The 20000-nt window shown below is 42.7% G+C and overlaps 1 pseudogene across 1 annotated transcript in view; it reads left to right on the forward strand.

The window, feature by feature from the left end:
- LOC311125048 (maltase-glucoamylase-like) overlaps window positions 1-20000 on the forward strand; it is a 37453-nt pseudogene that overhangs the window by 2486 nt on the left and 14967 nt on the right. Inside the window, exons 5-15 of the transcript XR_014615166.1 lie at window positions 14165-14277; window positions 14958-15083; window positions 15393-15520; window positions 15623-15739; window positions 16238-16300; window positions 16434-16550; window positions 16632-16722; window positions 18019-18157; window positions 19222-19354; window positions 19468-19502; window positions 19935-20000. The exon at window positions 19935-20000 is cut by the window's right edge and continues 51 nt beyond it. The product of XR_014615166.1 is annotated as a maltase-glucoamylase-like (transcript). The remainder of the gene's footprint in view (window positions 1-14164; window positions 14278-14957; window positions 15084-15392; window positions 15521-15622; window positions 15740-16237; window positions 16301-16433; window positions 16551-16631; window positions 16723-18018; window positions 18158-19221; window positions 19355-19467; window positions 19503-19934) is intronic.

The following is a 20000-nucleotide window of genomic DNA, read 5'->3' on the forward strand; positions in this document are numbered from 1 at the left end:
ACCCTAGCTCCTAACCCTAACCTTAAAACTAACCCTATCTCCTAACCCTAAACCTAATTATAACCCTAACACTAATTCTAACCCTAACCCTAAATGCCCTAGAAATATCATTTGACCTTGTGGGGACCACCAAAATGTCCCCAGTTGGTCCAAATTTTCTTGGTTTACTATTCTTGTGGGGACTTCTGGTCCCCACAAGTATAGTTAAACACGTCCACAAACACACACATACACACACACACACACACACACACACACTCACTTCATGTGTCCGGCTGTTTGCATTTAGTCACATATTCATTAATCTATGTATATTGATGTGAACGTGTGAGGACAAATTTGCTACATTTTAGCAAATGTCCTTCTGACAGAAAGTACAGTATATAACTTATGTAATTCTATACATTTCTTCAAAGCACACACTGACATAAGTCACATGCTTTTCTCCTTCTGGACCAGACTGGAGGTAGAATAAACTACAACATTCCTTGCTAAAAAACTTTCTATATCCAGGGCATGAAACAACACTGGTGTCATTTCAGCTGCAGGTGTTCTGATAGGATATAGGACAACGTATTTGAGTCGTTCTGGATAAGAGTGTCTGCTAAATGACTGAAATGTAAATGTTAAATATAATGGTACTCAAATCAAAACAAAATGTATTGGTCGCATGCACATATTTAGCAGGTGTTATTGGTCGCATGAACATATTTAGCAGATGTTATTGGTCGCATGAACATATTTAGCAGATGTCATTGGTCACATAAACATATTTAGCAGGGGTGTTGCGAAATGTGTTGCGAAAAATAACTGAAATATCACATTTACATAAGTATTCAGACCCTTTACTCAGTACTTTGTTGAAGCACCTTTGGCAGCAATTACAGCCTTGAGTCTTCTTGGGTATGACGCTACAAGCTTGGCCCACCTGTATTTGGGGAGTTTCTCCCATTCTTCTCTGCAGATCCTCTCAAGCTCTGTCAGGTTGAGCGGGGAGCGTCGCTCCACAGCTATTTTCAGGTCTCTCCAGAGATGTTCGATTGGGTTCAAGTCCGGGCTCTGGCTGGGCCACTCAAGGACTTTCAGAGACTTGTCCCAAAGCCACTCCTGCGTTGTCTTGGCTGTGTGCATAAGGTCGTTGTCCTGTTGGAAGGTGAACCTTCGCCCCAGTCTGAGGTCCTGAGCGCACTGGAGCAGGTTTTACATCAAGGAACTCTCTGTACTTTGCTCCGATCATCTTTCCCTCGATCCTGACTAGTGTCCCAGTCCCTGCCGCTGAAAAACATCCCCACAGCATGATGCTGCCACCACCATTCTTCAATGTAGGGATGGTGCCAGGTTTCCTCCAGACGTGAAGTTTGGCATTCAAGGCAAAGAGTTCAATCCTGGTTTCATCAGACCAGAGAATGTTGTTTCTCATAGTCTGAGAGTTCTTTGGCGGCTGTCATGTGCATTTCACTGAGGATTGGCTTCCGTCTGGCTACTCTACCATAAAGGCCTGATTGGTGGAGTGCTGCAGAGATGATTGTCCTTCTTGAAGGTTCTCCCATCTCCACAGAGGAACTCTGGAGCTCTGTCAGAGTGACCATTGGGATCTTGGTCACCTCCCTGACCAAGGCGCTTCTCCCCTGATTGTTCAGTTTGGCCGGGCGGCCAGCTCTAGGAAGAGTCTTGGTGGTCCAAACTTCTGCCATTTAAGAATGATGGAGGCCACTGTGTTTTTGGGGACCTTCAATCCTGCAGAAATGTTTTGGTACCCTTCCCTAGATATGTGCCTCGACACAATCCTGTCTCGGAACTCTACGGACAATTCCTTCGACCTCATGGCTTGGTTTTTGCTCTGACATGCACTGTCAACTGTGGGACCTTATATAGACAGGTTTGTGCCTTTCCAAATCATGTCCAATCAATTGAATTTACCACAGGTGGACTCCAATCAAGTTGTAGAAACATCTCAAGGATGATCAATGAATACAGGATGCACCTGAGCTCAATTTCGAGTCTCATAGCAAAGGGTCGGAATGCTTATGTAAAAAGGTATTTTTGTAATTTGTTTTACATTTGCAAAAATGTATAGAAAGTTTTTGCTTTGTCATTATGAGGTATTAAGTGTCGATTGATGAGTAAAATAATAATTTAATCAATTTTAGAATAAGGCTGTAACAAAATGTGGAAAAAAGGAATGGGTCTGAATACTTTCCGAATGCACAGTAAATATGTACAGTACCAGTCAAAAGTTTAGACACACCTATCCATTCAAGTGTTTATTTTTTACTATTTTCTACATTGTAGAGTAACAGTGAAGACATCAATACTATGAAATAACACATATGGAATCATGTAGTAACCAAAAAAAGTGTTAAACAAATCAAAATACATTTTATATTTGAGATTCTTCAAAGTTGCCACCCTTTGCCTTGATGACAGCTTTGCACACTCTTCGCATTCTCTCAACCAGCTTCATGAAGAATGTTTTTCCAAGTATTGAATGAGTTCCCACATATGCTGAGCACTTGTTGGCTGCTTTTCCTTCACTCTGCGGTCCAACTCATTCCAAACCATCTCAATTTTTTTGAGGTTGGGTGATTGTTGAGGCCAGGTCATCTGATGCATCACTCCATAATTTTTTTATTATTATATATTTTTTTTAGGGGGTAGATCAGCTTAATATAGTAGATAGATTGTAACTTCCATCAATGTAATTGTCTGCATCACTTCCAATCCCACATGTTTATATATATATATATATATATATATATATATATATATATATATATATACACACACATACATACACATACATATCCTTAAAAAAATATATATTCCCCTTTATTACTTTCCAACCCCACCACCCTTTCCCTACTTGGAGTAAACTAGTGAACAACAATGCTTAGGCCTCTATGTCCAGCTTATACTTTCTATATACATTTTATGGACACAGTCAATTTTACAATAATTATATTTTGTTTGTTTTTTCTCCTGAACTTCTTCTATTCTCAACCTCTCCGATCATTTTCATGATGTCCATCCGGTTTGCTTCTATATGCCATATCTTCCTAACTGAGCTCTTTCTCAAAAGCTCTCCTTACCTATGGACACAGTATGCTTACATTATTTGTTATCTTGTTATTATTTATTGTTAGTTGTTATTAGTCCCATCCTTCAACTCCATCACTCTCCTTGGTCAAATAGCCCTTACACAGCCTGGAGGTGTGTTTTGGGTCATTGTCCTGTTGAAAAACAAATGATAGTACCACTAATCGCAAACCAGACGGGATGGCGTATCGCTGCAGAATGCTGTGGTAGCCATGCTCGTTAAGTGTGCCTTGAATTCTAAATAAATCACAGACAGTGTCACCAGCAAAGCACCCCCACACCATCACACCTCCTCCTCCATGCTTCATGGTGGGAACCACACATGCGGAGATCATCCGTTCACCTACTCCACGTCTCACAAAGATACAGCAGTTGGAACCAAAAACCAGAAATGTGCACTCATCAGACCAAAGGATAGATTTCCACCTAATTTCCATTGCTCGTGTTTCTTGGCCCAAGCAAGTCTCTTTTTCTTATTGGTGTCATTTTAGTAGTGGTTTCTTTGCAGCAATTCGACCATGAAGGCATGATTCACGCAGTCTACTCTGAACAGTTGATGTTGAGATGTGTCTGGTACTTGCTCTCTGTGAAGCATTTATTTGGGCTGCAATTTCTGAGGCTGGTAACTCTAATGAACTTATCGTCTGCAGCAGAGGTAACTCTGGGTCTTCCTTTCCTGTGGCGGTCCTCATTAAGGCCAGTTTCATCATAGGGCTTGATGGTTTTTGCGACTGCACTTGAAGAAACGTTCAAAGTTTTCCGGATTGACTGACCTTCATGGCTTAAAGTAATGATGGACTATCATTTCTCTTTGCTTATCTGGGCAGATCTTGCCATAATATGGACTTGGTCTTTTACCAAATAGGTATTTCTTCTGTATACCACTCCTACCTTGTCACAACACAACTGATTGGCTCAAACGCATTAAGAAAGAAAGACATTCCACAAATTAACTTTTAACAAGGCACACTTGTTAATTGAAATGCATTCCAGGTGACTAACTCATGAAGCTGGTTGAGAGAATGCCAAGAGTGTGCAAAGCTGTCATCAAGGCAAAGGGTGGCTTCATTGAAGAATCTCAAATATAAAACACTTTTTTGGTTACTACATGATTCCATGTGTGTTATTTCATAGTTTTGATGTCTTCACTATTATTCAACAATGTAGAAAATAGTAAAAATAAAGAAAAACCCTTGAATGAGTAGGTGTGTCCGAACTTTTGACTGGTACTGTATATGTGATGGGATGAATAGACAATATGGATAGTAAGTGGATAGAATATTTAGTATATCTGAAGAATACGTGTATAGAATAGTATATATACAGCAGTAGTTGAATAGGATGGACTTGACTAGAATACAGTATACAACTGTACATATGAAATTAGTAAAACAGTATGTAAACATTATTAAAGTGACCAGTGTTCCGTTATTAAAGTGACCAGTAATTCCATGTCTATGTACATAGGGCAGTAGCCTCTAAGCTGCATGGTTGAGTAACCGGGTGGTAGCCGGCTAGTTACAGTGACTAAGTTCAGTGCAGAGTACTGAGTGGAGGCCGGGTAGTGATGGCTATTTAACAGTCTGATGGCCTTGAGATAGAAGATGTATTTCAGTCTCTCGGTCCCAGCTTTGATGCACCTGTACTGACCTCGCCTTCTGGACGATAGTGGGGTGAAGAGTCCGTGTCTCAAGTGGCTGAGGTCCTTGATGATCATTTTGGCCTTCCTGTGATATCGGGTGCTATAGATGTCCTGGAAGGCAGGCAGTGTGCACTCGGTGATGCGTTGGGCAGTCCGCACCACCTTCTGGAGAGCCCTGTGGTTGCGGACGGTGCAGTTGCCGTACCAGGCGGTGATACAGCCCGACAGGATGCTCTCAATGATGCATCTGTAAAAGTTTGTGAGGGTCTTAGGGGCCAAGCCAAATTTCTTCAGCCTCCTTCACCACCTGGGGGTGGCCCGTCAGGAAGTCCAGAACCCAGCTGCACAGTGCGGGGTTCAGACCCAGGGCCCCAAGCTTAATGATGAGCTTGGAGGGTACTATGGTGTTGAAGGCTGAGCTTTAGTCAATGAACAGCATTCTTACATAGATATTTCTCTTGTCTAGATGGTATAGGTCAGTGTGCAGTGCAATGGCGATTGCATCATCCATGGATCTATTGGGGTTGCATGCAAATTACAGTAGGTCTAGGGTGTCGGGTAAGGTGGAGTTGATGTGATCCTTAACTAACCTCTCAAAGCACTTCACGATAACAGAAATGAGTGCTACGGAGTGATGGTAATTTAGTTCAGTTACCTTAACTATCTTGGGTACAGGAACAATGGTGGACATCTTGAAGCAAGTGGGAACAGCAGACTGGAATAGGGAGAGATTGAATATGTCCGTAAACAGACCATCCAGTTGGGCTGCACATGCTCTGTAGACGTGGCTAGGGATGCCGTCTTGGCCGGCATTCTTACATTTACATTTACATTTACGTCATTTAGCAGACGCTCTTATCCAGAGCGACTTACAGTTAGTGAATACATCTTTTTTTATACTGGCCCCCCGTGGGAATCGAACCCACAACCCTGGCGTTGCAAACGCCATGCTCTATCAACTGAGCTACATCCCTGCCGGCCATTCCCTCCCCTACCCTGGATGACGCTGGGCCAATTGTGCGCCGCCCATGAGTCTCCCGGTCGTGGCCGGCTGCGACAGAGCCTGGATTCGAACCAGGATCTCTAGTGGCACAGTTAGCACTGTGATGCAGTGCCTTAGACTACTGCGCCACTCTTGCAAGGGTTAAGACGGTTAAATGTCTTACTCACGTTTGCCACGGAGAACGAGAGCCCACAGTCTTCGGGAGCTGCCTGCGCTGGTGCAACTGTGTTGTCCTCTCAGCTTCCCTATCAAATTTAAAATCTCTAACAGAAAATCGAAGAATAGTAACAACAATGACAAATGGTTTGATGAAGAATGCAAAAACCTACGAAAGAAATTGAGAAACCTATCCAATCAAAAACATAGAGACCCAGAAACCTGAGCCTATGCCTTCACTATGGTGAATCATTAAAACAATACAGAAATACACTACGGAAAAAGAAGAAACAGCATGTCAGAAATCAGCTCAATGTAATTGAAGAATCCATAGACTCTAACCACTTCTGGGAAAATTGGAAAACACTAAACAAACAACAACATGAAGAGCTATCTATTCAAAACTGAGATTTATGGGTAAATCACTTCTCCAATCTGTTTGGCCCTTTAACAAAGAACAAACAGCAAAATAAAATATATACGATCAAATGCAAATCTTAGAATCAACTATTAAAGACTACCAGAATCCACTGGATTCTCCAATTATGTTGAATGAACTACAGGACACAATACAAACCCTCCAACCCAAAAAGGCCTGTGGTGTTGATGGTATCCTCAATGAAATGATAAAATAGACAGACCACAAATTCCAACTGGCTAAACTTAAACTCTTTAACATCATCCTTAGCTCTGGAATCTTCCCCAATATTTGGAACCAAGGACTGATCACCCCAATCCACAAAAGTGGAGACAAATTTGACCCCAATAACTACTGTGGGATATGCGTTAAATGCAACCTTGGGAAAATCCTCTGCATTATCATTAACAGCAGACTAGTTCATTTTCTCAGTGAAAACAATGTACTGATCAAATATGCTTAATACCCCAGCCATCCTACAATCCAAGCTAGATGCCCTCAACCTCACGCAAATTATCAACGAACCTACCAGGTACAACCCTAAATCCGTAAACATGGGTACCCTCATAGATATCATCCTGACTAACATACCCTCTAAATACACCTCAGCTGTCTTCAACCAGGATCTCAGCGATCACTGCCTTATTGCCTGCGTCCGTAACGGGTCCGCGGTCAAACGACCACCCCTCATCACTGTCAAACGCTCCCTAAAACACTTTAGCGAGGAGGCCTTCCTAATTGACCTGGCCCAGGTATCCTGGATGGATATAGATCTCATTCCGTCAGTAGAGGATGCCTGGTTGTTCCTTAAAAGTAATTTCCTCTCAATCTTAAATAAACATGCCCCATTCAAAAAATACAGAACTAAGAACCGATATAGCCCCTGGTTCTCCTCAGACTTGACTGCCCTTGACCAGCACAAAAACATCCTGTGGCGTACAGCATTAGCATCAAATAGCCCCCGCGATATGCAACTTTTCAGGGAAGTTAGGAACCAATATACACAAGCAGTCAGGAAAGCAAAGGCTAACTTTTTCAAACAGAAATTTGCATCCTGTAGCACTAACTCCAAAAAGTTTTGGGACACTGTAAAGTCCATGGAGAATAAGAGCACTTCCTCCCAGCTGCCCACTGCACTGAGGCTAGGAAACACTATCACCACCGATAAATCTACAATAATCGAGAATTTCAACAAGCATTTTGCTACAGCTGGCCATGCTTTCCATCTGGCTACCACTAACCCGGCCACCAACTCTGCACCCTCTGCTGCAACTTGCCCATGCCCCCCCCGCTTCTCCTTCACACAAATTCAGACAGCTGATGTTTTGAAAGCGCTGCAAAATCTGGACCCCTACAAATCAGCTGGGCTAGACAATCTGGACCCTTTCTTTCTAAAACTAGCCGCCGAAATTGTCGCAACCCCTATTACTAGTCTGTTCAACCTCTCTTTCATAACGTCTGAGATCCCCAGAGATTGGAAAGCTGCCGCGGTCATCCCCCTCTTCAAAGGGGGTGACACTCTAGATCCAAACTGCTACAGACCTATATCCATCCTGCCCTGCCTTTCGAAAGTATTCGAAAGCCAAGTTAACAAACAGATCATCGACCATTTCGAATACCACCGTACCTTCTCCGCTATGCAATCCGGTTTCAGAGCTGGTCACGGGTGCACTTCAGCCACGCTCAAGGTCCTAAACGATATTATAACCGCGATTGATAATAGACAGTACTGTGCAGCCGTCTTCATCGACCTGGCCAAGGCTTTCGACTCTGTCAACCACCGCATTCTTATTGGCAGACTAAATAGCCTTGGTTTCTCAAATGACTGCCTCGCCTGGTTCACCAACTACTTCTCAGATAGAGTTCAGTGTGTCAAATCGGAGGGCCTGTTGTCTGGACCTATGGCAGTCTCTATGGGGGTGCCACAGGGTTCAATTCTTGGGCCGACACTTTTCTCCGTGTATATCAATGATGTCGCTCTTGCTGCTGGTGACTCTCAGATCCACCTCTACGCAGACGACACCATTTTGTATACATCTGGCCCTTCATTGGACACTGTGTTAACAAACCTCCAAACGAGCTTCAATGCCATACAACAATCCTTCAGTAGCCTTCAACTGCTCTTAAACACTAGTAAAACTAAATGCATGCTTTTCAATCGAACGCTGCTAGCACCCGCCCACCCGACTAGAATCACCACTCTCGACGGGTCTGACCTAGAGTATGTGGACAACTACAAATATCTAGGTGTCTGGTTAGACTGTAAACTCAACTTCCAGACTCACATAAAGAATCTCCAATCCAAAGTTAAATCTAGAATCGGCTTCCTATTTCGCAACAAAGCCTCCTTCACTCATGCTGCCAAACATGCCCTCGTAAAACTGACTATCCTACCGATCCTTGACTTCGGCGATGTCATTTACAAAATAGCCTCCAACACTCTACTCAGCAAATTGGATGTAGTCTATCACAGTGCCATCCGTTTTGTCTCCAAAGCCCCATACACTACCCACCACTGTGACCTGTACGCTCTTGTTGGCTGGTCCTCACTACATGTTCGTCGTCAAACCCACTGGCTCCAGGCCATCTATAAATCACTGCTAGGCAAATCCCCGCCTTATCTTAGCTCATTGGTCACCATAGCAGCACCCACCCGTAGTCTGCGCTCCAGCAGGTATATCTCACTGGTCATTCCCAAAGCCAACACCTCCTTTGGCCGCAATTCCTTCCAGTTCTCTGCTGCCAATGACTGGAACGAATTGCAAAAATCTCTGAAGCTGGAGACTCTTATCTCCCTCAATAACTTTAAGCATCAGTTGTCAGAGCACCTTACCGATCACTGCACCTGTACACAGCCCATCTGAAATTAGCCCACCCAACTACCTCATCCCTATATTGTTATTTATTTTGCTCTTTTGCACCCCAGTATCTCTATTTGCACATAATCTCTTGCACATCTAGCACTCCAGTGTTAATACTATTGTAATTATTCTGCACTATAGCCTATTTATTGCCTTACCTCCATAACTTGCTACATTTGCACACACTGTATATATATTTTCTGTTGTATTTCTGACTTTATGTTTTTTTTTTTTACCCCATATGTAACTCTGTGTTGTTTTTATTGCACTACTTTGCTTTATCTTGGCCAGGTCGCAGTTGTAAATGAGAACCTGTTCTCAACTGGCTTACCTGGTTAAATAAAGGTGAAATAAAAAAAAATAAAAATAAATGTCAAATTGGCTTTTTACCAAATTACCGTACGACAGACCACGTATTCACCCTGCACACCCTAATTGACTGATATGATGAGTTTCTCTGGTATTAAGGAAGTCAGGATGCAAGAATAAAAATATACTCTTAGATGGAGATTTGATACAATGTATTTAATTATACGGACCCGGATTCAACATAACAAGCTGCAAGTGAGTTGCCTCTTGCTTTTAGAATGAGAGACAAAGAGATCTCTCAGTTTATATACTCCAAGATAAACACGTTTTAACCAACATCTGGCAACTGTCACTGGAAGACCCTCCCAACAGAGATGGTACCAGCCGGCACCCCAGACGGGACAGTCCCTCTAGAACTCATTCTAAGATAGAAAACAGTGGTTCCTTTAGACTTCCTGGCTCCCAGAGTGACATGATAAAAAGGATTGAACCCATTCCCAAATCCTGTGTAAACACATAATATCATTGACAAACAAACAAAACAAAACAAAGGCAAAGTCTTCTCATGCTTTGTTGATTTCAAAAAAGCTTTTGACTCAATTTGGCATAAGGGTCTGCTAATCAAATTGATGGAAAGTGGGGTTGGGGGAAAAACATACGACATCATAAAATCCATGTACACAAACCACAAGTGTGCGGTTAAAATTGGCAAAAAACACACACATTTCCTTCCACAGGGCCGTGGGGTGAGACAGGGATGCAGTTTAAGCCCTACACTCTTCAACATATATTTCAACGAGTTGGCGAGAGCACAAGAACAGTCTGCAGCACCCGGCCTCACCTTACTAGAATCTGAAGTCAAACTTTTACTGTTTGCTGATGATCTGGTGCTTCTGTCACCAACCAAGGAGGGCCTACAGCAGCACCTAGATCTTCTGCACAGATTCTGTCAGACCTGGGCCCTGACAGTAAATCTCAGTAAGACAAAAATAATGGTGTTCCAAAAAAGGTCCAGTTGCCAGGACCACAAATACAAATTCCATCTAGACACCGTTGCCCTAGAGCACACAAAAAACTATACATACCTCGGCCTAAACATCAGTGCCACAGGTAACTTCCACAAAGCTGTGAACGATCTGAGAGACAAAGCAAGAAGGGTCTGGTATACCATCAAAAGGAACATAAAATTCGACATACCAATTAGGATCTGGCTAAAAATACTTGAATCATTTATAGAACCCATTGCCCTTTATGGTTGTGAGGTCTGGGGTTCACACAACAACCAATAATTCACAAAATGGGACAAACACCAATTTGAGACTCTGCATGCAGATTTCTGCAAAAATATCCTCTTTGTTCAACGAAAAACACCAAATAATGCAGGCAGAGCAGAATTAGGGCGATACCCGGTAATTATCAAAATCCAGAAAAGAGCCATTAAATTCTATAACCACTGAAAAGGAAGCGATTCCCAAACCTTCCAAAACAAAGCCATCTCCTTCAGAGAGATGAACTTGGAGAAGAGTCCCCTAAGTAAGCTGGTCCTGGGACTCTGTTCACAAACACAAATAGACCCCACAGAGCCCCAGGACAACAACACAATTAGCCCCAACCAAATCATGAGAAAACAAAAATAGAATTACTTGACACATTGGAAAGAATTAACAAAAAAACAGAGCAAACTAGAATGCTATTTGGCCCTAAACATAGAGTACACAGTGGCAGAATACCTGACCACTATGACTGACCCAAACTTAAGGAAAGCTTCGACTATGTACAGACTCAGTGAGCATAGCCTTGCTATTGAGAAAGGCCGCCGTAGGCAGACCTGGCTCTCAAGAGAAGACAGGTTATGTGCACACTGCCCACAAAATGAGGTGGAAACTGAGCTGCACTTCCTAACCTCCTGCCAAATGTATGACCATATTAGAGACACATATTTACCTCAGATTACAGAGATTTGATAAACTCCCTTATCTACTGGGTGAAAAACCACAGTGTGCCATCACAACAGCAAGATTTGTGACCTGTTGCCACAAGAAAAGGGCAACCAGTGAAGAACAAAAACCATTGTAAATACAACCCATATTTATTTTTATTTATTTTCCCATTCGAACTTTAACTATTTGCACATTGTTACAACACTGTATATATACATAATATGACATTTGAAATGTCTTTATTCTTTTGGAACTTTTGTGAGTGTAACGTTTACTGTTTATTTCACTTTAGTTTATCATCTATTTCATTTGCTTTGGCAAAGTTAACATACGTTTCCCATGACAATAACGCCCTTAAATTGAATTGAATTGAGAGAGCGAGAGAGAGAGAGAGAGAGAGAGAGAGAGAGAGGGAGAGAGAGAGAGGGGGGGAGAGAGAGGAGAGAGAGAGAGAGAGAGAGAGAGAGAGAGAGAGAGAGAGAGCGAGAGCGAGAGAGAGAGAGAGAGAGTCATCTAGTGTCACAGAGCACCCACCTCCCCATCTCTCTCTCTCTCTCTCTCTTTTGTTCTCTCTGTATTGGCATTGGAATGTGACTGCAGAACTTTTGGAGCATTAGCAGTCTCTGCCTCCCTCTCACACACACACACACTCCTTTACCCGTCTCTCTCTCTCTCTCAATTCAATTTAAGAGCTTCATTGGCATGGGAAACATATGTTTACATTGCCAAATCAGTGAAATAGTTTCTCTCTCTCTCTCTCTCTCTCTCTCTCTCTCTCTCTCTCTCTCTCTCTCTCTCTCTCTCTCTCTCTCTCTCTCTCCCTCTCTCACTCTCTGTCCCCCACACACATGCAAAATGTGTTGAATAAATGAGCATGTATAAATGTCATTGGGAGTGAAACTTTGAACCTTGTTGGCTGAGAGACAGGACATCAAAGTTATACAGGCTCACAACAGAGAGAAGGATGCTCCTACAGTGAAGAGATAGCACTTCTCTGTCTCTCTCTTTCGCTTAATTCTTCTTGATCACTTTCTCTCTCTCTCTTACACACACACAAAGAAGGGTTGTTTGTTCAGTTAAGACAAAGCACTACACTCTTAGAATAAAAAGGCACCTTCTTCCTATTTCAACTCAGCGCTACAACCAGTACTGCAGCTGTAATGAACGAGTAGGAAAGTGTATCTAGAGGCTTGTGTTGTTGTTATTACTAGCGGCTTGAATCTCTTTTAATATCGAGCAATATTTCACTTTCTCTGTTCGTAGGAGTAACAGCATGAATTTGTGCATAAGGCTGAAATAATGCGGTGCGACTCGAGTTTCGCTATCAGCTGGAAGACAGTGTCCCTTTTTGGTCAGTGTCAGTGGAGGAAAGGTAGAGAGGAGGGACGTTGAGAGGCGGACCCTCAGTCTGCCGCTCTCTCCATCTGCTGAGACTGACCATTAAATGCAGGCAAAATCAGCCCAGTAAAATAAAAAATAAAAAGCTAATTATTTAAAAATATGCTCACTCAGCTGTGTCTCGCAAGTAATACAACAACTGATCTATTACCAGTGTGATCACCTCAAATGTTTTAGTATAATTTTTTTAAATGGTCCAAACAACAATGCATTGGCTGGGCAATTCAAGCAAAGCCAATATTTGGTGATATTGTACTTGTACTATGGTCCTGTTTTTAACAGGTTAGCGTTGCATAGGCTTATGTTTTTTAAGGCATGAATTTTGACTCAGAAAGTGATCTTGAATCAGAAAAGATTGGTGACCACTTCCATAGGAGAACCATTTTTGGTTCTAGGTTCAACCATGTTTGGTTCCAGGTAGATGGGTTCCACGTAGAACCCTTTCCACAGAGGGTTCTACCTGGAACCAAAAGGGTTGTACCTGGAACCAAAAATGGTTATTCAAAGGGTTCTCCTATGGGGACTGCTGAAGAACCCTTTAGGTTCTAGATAGCACCTTTTTTCAAGCTCCAGTTAAAACGACCCCCTTTCTACAGATGTAGTATCTTAATTTGAGCCAGTTTGCTACTGCAGGAAAATAATCCTTCAGCAACAGGAAATGTGAATTATTATGTGGATTATAATTCACTCTTAGAAAATAAAAGGGTTCTTCGGCTGTACCCATAGGAGAACCCTTTGAAGAACCCTATTTGGCTATTTTCCATGTAGAACCCTCTGTGGAAAGGGGTTCTACATGGAACGCAAAAGGGTTCTACCTGGAACCAAAAATGGTTCTACCAGGAGCCAAAAAGGGTTGTCCTATTGTGACAGCCGAAGAACCATTTGGAACCCTTTTTTCTAAGAGTGTAGGGGTTGATACTTTTTACTTTAGGGCAAATCAGGTATGAAATGTTAAAGTGGAAATGACAAACTTTTAAACCTTGAATACACTACACGTTTGCTTTTCCTGATGTGCAGTAAAATTCTCATCAACAAAAGAGTGATCAAATTAAGATCCAACATATTAAGTTCAGCTCAAACAACCCCTTCCTAACTCCAGCTCAAACAACCCCTTTCTAATTCCAGCTCAAATGACCCCTTTCTAAGTCCAGTTTCAATGTCCTTTCTAAGTCCAGTCTCAAACAATCCCTTTCTAATTCCAGTCTGTCTCATCTTGTTTTGTTGCAGTTCAGGGGGGTATCATCCTGGTATCATGTCATAGGAATGCAGAGGGTCCTTTGTTGAACTTATGAGAATGTAAATAGATATTTACATTCACTGACCTTTAACATTTGACCCTAGATGTGACCTTCCAGCCGACCCCAGCCCTGACTTATCGTACCCTGGGGGGCATCCTGGACTTCTACATGGTGATGGGACCCACCCCAGAACTGGTGGTGGAAGAATATACCGCAGTAAGTCTCTCTGTGTTTGTGTGTGTTTGTGTGTTTGTTTATGGGTGTGCTTGTGTTTGTGTGTGTGTGTGTGTGTGTGTGTGTTGTGTGTGTGTGTGTGTGTGTGTGTGTGTGTGTGTGTGTGTGTGTGTGTTTATGTGTGTGTGTGTGCATGTGTGTGTGTGTGTGTGTTTATGTGTGTGTGTGTGTGTGTGTGTGTGTGTGTGTGTGTGTGTGTGTGTGTGTGTGTGTGTGTGTTGTGTGTGTGTGTGTGTGTGTGTGTGTGTGTATGTCTGTGTCTGTGTCTGTGTCTGTGTCTGTGTCTGTGTCTGTGTGTGTGTGTGTGTGTGTGTGTGTGTGTGTGTGTGTGTGTGTGTGTGTGTGTGTGTGTGTGTGTGTGTGTGTGTGTGTGTGTGTCTGGCTATGTGCTCCTCCTGATGGACTACAGCAGCTGGGACTTTTACGCTTCATTGCTCCCTCATCTAGCCAATCTAAACACACACACACACACACACACACACACACACACACACACACACACACACACACACACACACACACACACACACACACACACACACACACATATGCAGCTTCAGACAGTACACAACAAAGCCCACAAACAACAACTTGTTATAGACATCTCTCAGCCAAAAGTAAACTTTCTTAACTGTTTTCACTTCCTTGTTCATTCCCATCAGCTGATTGGACGTCCTGTGCTCCCTGCCTATGGTCCCTTGGGTTCCAGCTCTGTCGCTATGGATATGCCAACGACACTGGAGATAGCAGACCTCTACAGGGACATGAGAGCAGCAGGAATACCCTACGTAAGCACCCTTAAATTGTACCCTTCAAACAAGTGCCCTTACTCAACACCCTACAACACCATTTGTTCATCATAAATAGCTTGGTGTTACTCTAAGTACATCAAACTCAAATACCCTTACTTTACACCTTACAACACTCTCTACCTATATTACACACCATTGTTTCTGTTTAAGCATCTTTAAACAGAACACCCCAGAACCACCCTTGTCAGCAACAGTAATTTTCCAGGCCCCTAACCCATGCCCTCTACCCCCTGTAGAACCTGCAGTATGCAGACATAGACTAACCCAGCCCTCTGTCCCCTGTAGGATGTGCAGTATGCGGACATAGACTACATGGAGCGCCAGCTGGACTTTGTTCTGGATAGCCAGTTCCAGGGTCTACCAGCGCTGGTGGACCGCATGAGAGGAGAGGCATGAGATTCATCTTCATACTGGTACAATATGGAATATGAAACATATAACAATCACATTTAAAACAGTAATAAGGGCCAGACGTCTTTCCTGACAATGTTTCTTGTGTGTGTATGTGTGTGCAGGACCCTGCCATCTCTGCCAATGAGACAGTGCCCTACCCTGCCTTTGACCGAGGTGTAACACAAGACGTATTCATCAAATGGCCCAAGGATCTCAGCAAGGACATCGTCTGGGGGAAGGTAAGGAGAGATGGAGAGGGAGAGGGAGGGGGGCATAGAGAGAAATTGGGAGGGGAGAACAAACAGATGGACAAAGATAAATATTTAAACTAACAGTTTGAAGTTGAATTAAAGAAAGAAGAGAGAGAGAGAGAGAGAGAGAGAGAGAGAGAGAGAGAGAGAGAGAGAGAGAGAGAGAGAGAGAGAGAGAGAGAGAGAGAGAGAGAGAGAGAGAGAGAGAGAGAGAGAGAGAGAGAGAGAGAGAGAGAGAGAGAGAGAGAGAGACAGAAGAGAGAGAGAGAGAGAGAGAGAGACAGACAGAGAGAGAGAGAGAGAGAGAGAGAGAGAGAGAGAGAGAGAGAGAGAGAGAGAGAGAGAGAGAGAGAGAGTCTGTATGAGTCTGATGACTGTCATCATATTCAATAAGCTGTTGTGTTAACCCGGCTCTCTATTCTCTATTAAACTCCACTAATTGTCTCTATTAGACTCTACTAAAGTTATATTTTCTATCTGCTGTAGGTGTGGCCTGACTTCCCTGGTGTTGTAGTCAATGAGTCTGTAGACTGGGACACGCAAGTAGAAGTATGTCTCACTTCCTGTTAACACATCAACTATCCAATCACAGAACCTGACACAGGACACTTCCTGTTTTACAGTCCAAATTACTGACATGTCTTAACGTTCCTTTGGTCATGTGTTCTCTGGCCAATCCCAGATCTACCGGTCTTATGCGGCATTCCCAGACTTCTTCATGAATCGTACAGCAACGTGGTGGCATCAGGAGATTGCAGATTTCTACCATAATACCATGAAGTTTGATGGCCTCTGGATCGTGAGTGAAATCATACCACTGCACACGCGTGCACACACACACACATTCTGTCATTTACCTTGAGTGTGATTGTGTGCTTAGGACATGAACGAACCATCCAGCTTTGTCCATGGAACCGTTGGAGAGAAGTGTCTGGGTCCCGCTGTCTACGATATGCCCCCATACATGCCACGTAAGAAAACTCACACCTTTATCAGACACTCACACCTGAATATAGACACTCACACCGTTATCAAGACACTCACACCTTTATCAAGATACTCACACCTTTATCAAGACACTCACACCTTTATCAAGACACTCACACCTGAATCAAGACACTCACACCGTTATCAAGACACTCACACCGTTATCAAGACACACAACTTTATCAAGACACTCACAACTTTATCAAGAAACTCACACTGTTATCAAGACACACACCTTTGTCAAGACACTCACACCTTTATCAAGACACTCACACCTTTATCAAGACACACAACATTATCAAGACACTCACACCTTTATCAAGACACTCACACCTTTATCAAGACATTCACACCTTTATCAAGACACTCACACCTTTATCAAGACACTCACACCTTTATCAAGACACTCACACCTTTATCAAGACATTCACACCTTTATCAAGACACACACCTTTATCAATACATTCACACCTTTATCAAGACACTCACACCTTTATCAAGACACTCACACCTTTATCAAGACATTCACACCTTTATCAAGACACTCACACCTTTATCAAGACACTCACACCTTTATCAATACATTCACACCTTTATCAAGACATTCACACCTTTATCAAGACACTCAAACCTTTACATAGACTAAACATAGTGTTTTCCCACTAATTGATTGCATTTTTTTTTACATTTTTGCATTTTTAGTCATTTAGCAGACGCTGTTATCCAGAGCGACTTACAGTTATTGAGTGCATACATTTTTTCATACTGGCCCCCCGTGGGAATCGAACCCACAACCCTGGCGTTGCAAGCGCCATGCTCTACCAACTGAGCTACACAGGGCCATCAAGGCAAAGGGTGGCTATTTGAAGAATCTCAAATATAAAATATATTTTGGTATGTTTAACACTTTTTTGGTTATTACATGAGTCCATATGTGTTATTTCATAGTTTTTGATGTCTTCACTATTATTCTACAATGTAGAAAATAGTAAAAATAAAGAAAAACCCTTGAATGAGCAGGTGTTCTAAAACTTTTGACCGGTATTGTAGATGTTCCAAAGGTCTTCATCAGTGGCATGTAGGCTATGCGTGGAAGCCAGGAGATGCTAAATGTGTTCATGTTAATTAACGGTCAATTACCGTGCGTCCGGCAGTTATTTGCTTGACAATCACCATCTGACTAAATTTCATGACCACCACAGCCCTAGTCACAACCACCTAAACCCTCCCTTCTCCCTGCTGGGTTCAGGACAGTAAGTATGTTGTGTTTGTCTCTCCAGCCCTGGAGTCCAGACACCGCGGTCTCAACCATAAGACTATGTGCATGAACAGCCAACAGCACCTCAGTGATGGTACCCCAGTTAAACACTATGACGTACACAACCTGTATGGATGGTCCCACACCAAACCAACATACGAGTGAGTATGGACACATCATTATTAGTGAACAATGCAACATTTTCAGCATCAGTCACTTTGTATCTGGCCATGTTGCTCTGTAACTTGTCACTCTGTATCTAGTAACTCTGTATCTAGTCACTCTGTATCTAATCATTCTGTATCTAGTCACTCTATATCTAGTCACTCTGTATCTAGTCACTCTGTATGTAGTCAATCTGTATGTAGTCAATCTGTATCTAGTCATGTCACTCTGTATCTAGTCAATCTGTATCTAGTCACTCTGTATGTAGTCAATCTGTATCTAGTCATGTCACTCTGTATCTAGTCAATCTGTATCTAGTCACTCTGTATCTAGTCAATCTGTATCTTGTCATGTCACTCTGTAGCTAGTCACTCTGTAGCTAGTCACTCTGTATCTAGTCATTCTGTATCTAGTCGCTCTGTATCTAGTCGCTCTGTATCTAGTCACTCTGTATCTAGTCACTCTGTATCTAGTCACTCTGTATCTAGTCACTGTATCTAGTCGCTCTGTATCTAGTCACTCTGTATCTAGTCACTCTGTATCTAGTCACTCTGTATCTAGTCACTCTGTATCTAGTCACTCTGTATCTAGTCGCTCTGTATCTAGTCACTCTGTATCTAGTCACTCTGTATCTAGTCACTCTGTATCTAGTCACTCTGTATCTAGTCATACTCCTGTGTAATGAACAAGGTACAGCAACTACACTATTCATTAGCAGCTCCAACCAATGGCTCTAAGTGCCTGTTCAAATCAAATCAAATTGTATTGGTCACATACACATATTTAGCAGATGTTATTGTGGTGTAGCGAAATGCTTGTGTTCCTAGCTACAACAGTGCAGTAGTATCTAACAATACACACAAATCTAAATGTAAATAATGGAATTTAGAAATATATAAATATTAGGACGAACAATGTCGGAGTGGCATTGACTAAAATACAGTAGAATACAGTATGTACATATGAAATGAGTAAAGCAGTATGTAAACATACAATAGGTTGACCTGAGCTCGACTCTGGGCAGATATCTTACCTCTCCTCCCCCTCTCCCTTCCTCCAGTGCCTTGCTGAGTGTGACAGGCAAGAGGGGGATAGTGGTGACCAGGTCTACCTACCCTCCAGTGGGAAGTGGGCTGGACACTGGTTGGGAGACAACAACTCCAGCTGGGATCAGCTCTACAAGTCAATCATAGGTGTGTGTGTGTGTGTGTGTGTGTGTGTGTGTGTGTGTGTGTGTGTTTGTGTGTGTGTGTGTGTGTGTGTGTATGTGTCTATGTATTGACTGTTCTGTCTCTCTATTTAACAGGAATGATGGAGTTCAGTCTGTTTGGAATTTCTTATGTAAGTGACTCTCCACTGTCTCCTTCCTACATAGAAATTGCTATTGATTTTGTTACTGTTTTGTTTGTCTTCTTCTTCTAAGTTGTTTTCACTATATAAACATTACTGAAGTAACAGAAACACATTTTTGTACAACCGATACTGCAGTGGATGAAAACTCCTACCCTACCTCAAGTCTCTCTCTCTCTCTCTCTCTCTCTCTCTCTCTCTCTCTCTCTCTCATCTCTCTCTCTCTCTCTCTCTCTCTCTCTCTCTCTCTCTCTCTCTCTCTCTCTCTCTGGCGTCTCTCTCTCTCGCTCTCTCTGCGTCTCTCTCTTCTGCCTCTCCTCTCCTCTCTCTCTCTCTCTTCCCCCCACCTCTCTCTCTCTCTCTCTCTCTCCCTCCCCCCTCTCTCTCTCCCCCTCTCTCCCTCTCCCTCTATCTCTCTCTCAGACTGGAGCTGATATCTGTGGGTTCTTCAATCCAGCCCAGTATGAGATGTGTCTTCGCTGGATGCAG

This window comes from Coregonus lavaretus (assembly GCF_964263955.1).
Source record: "Coregonus lavaretus genome assembly, contig: HAP1_SCAFFOLD_5600, whole genome shotgun sequence".
NCBI lineage: Eukaryota > Metazoa > Chordata > Actinopteri > Salmoniformes > Salmonidae > Coregonus > Coregonus lavaretus.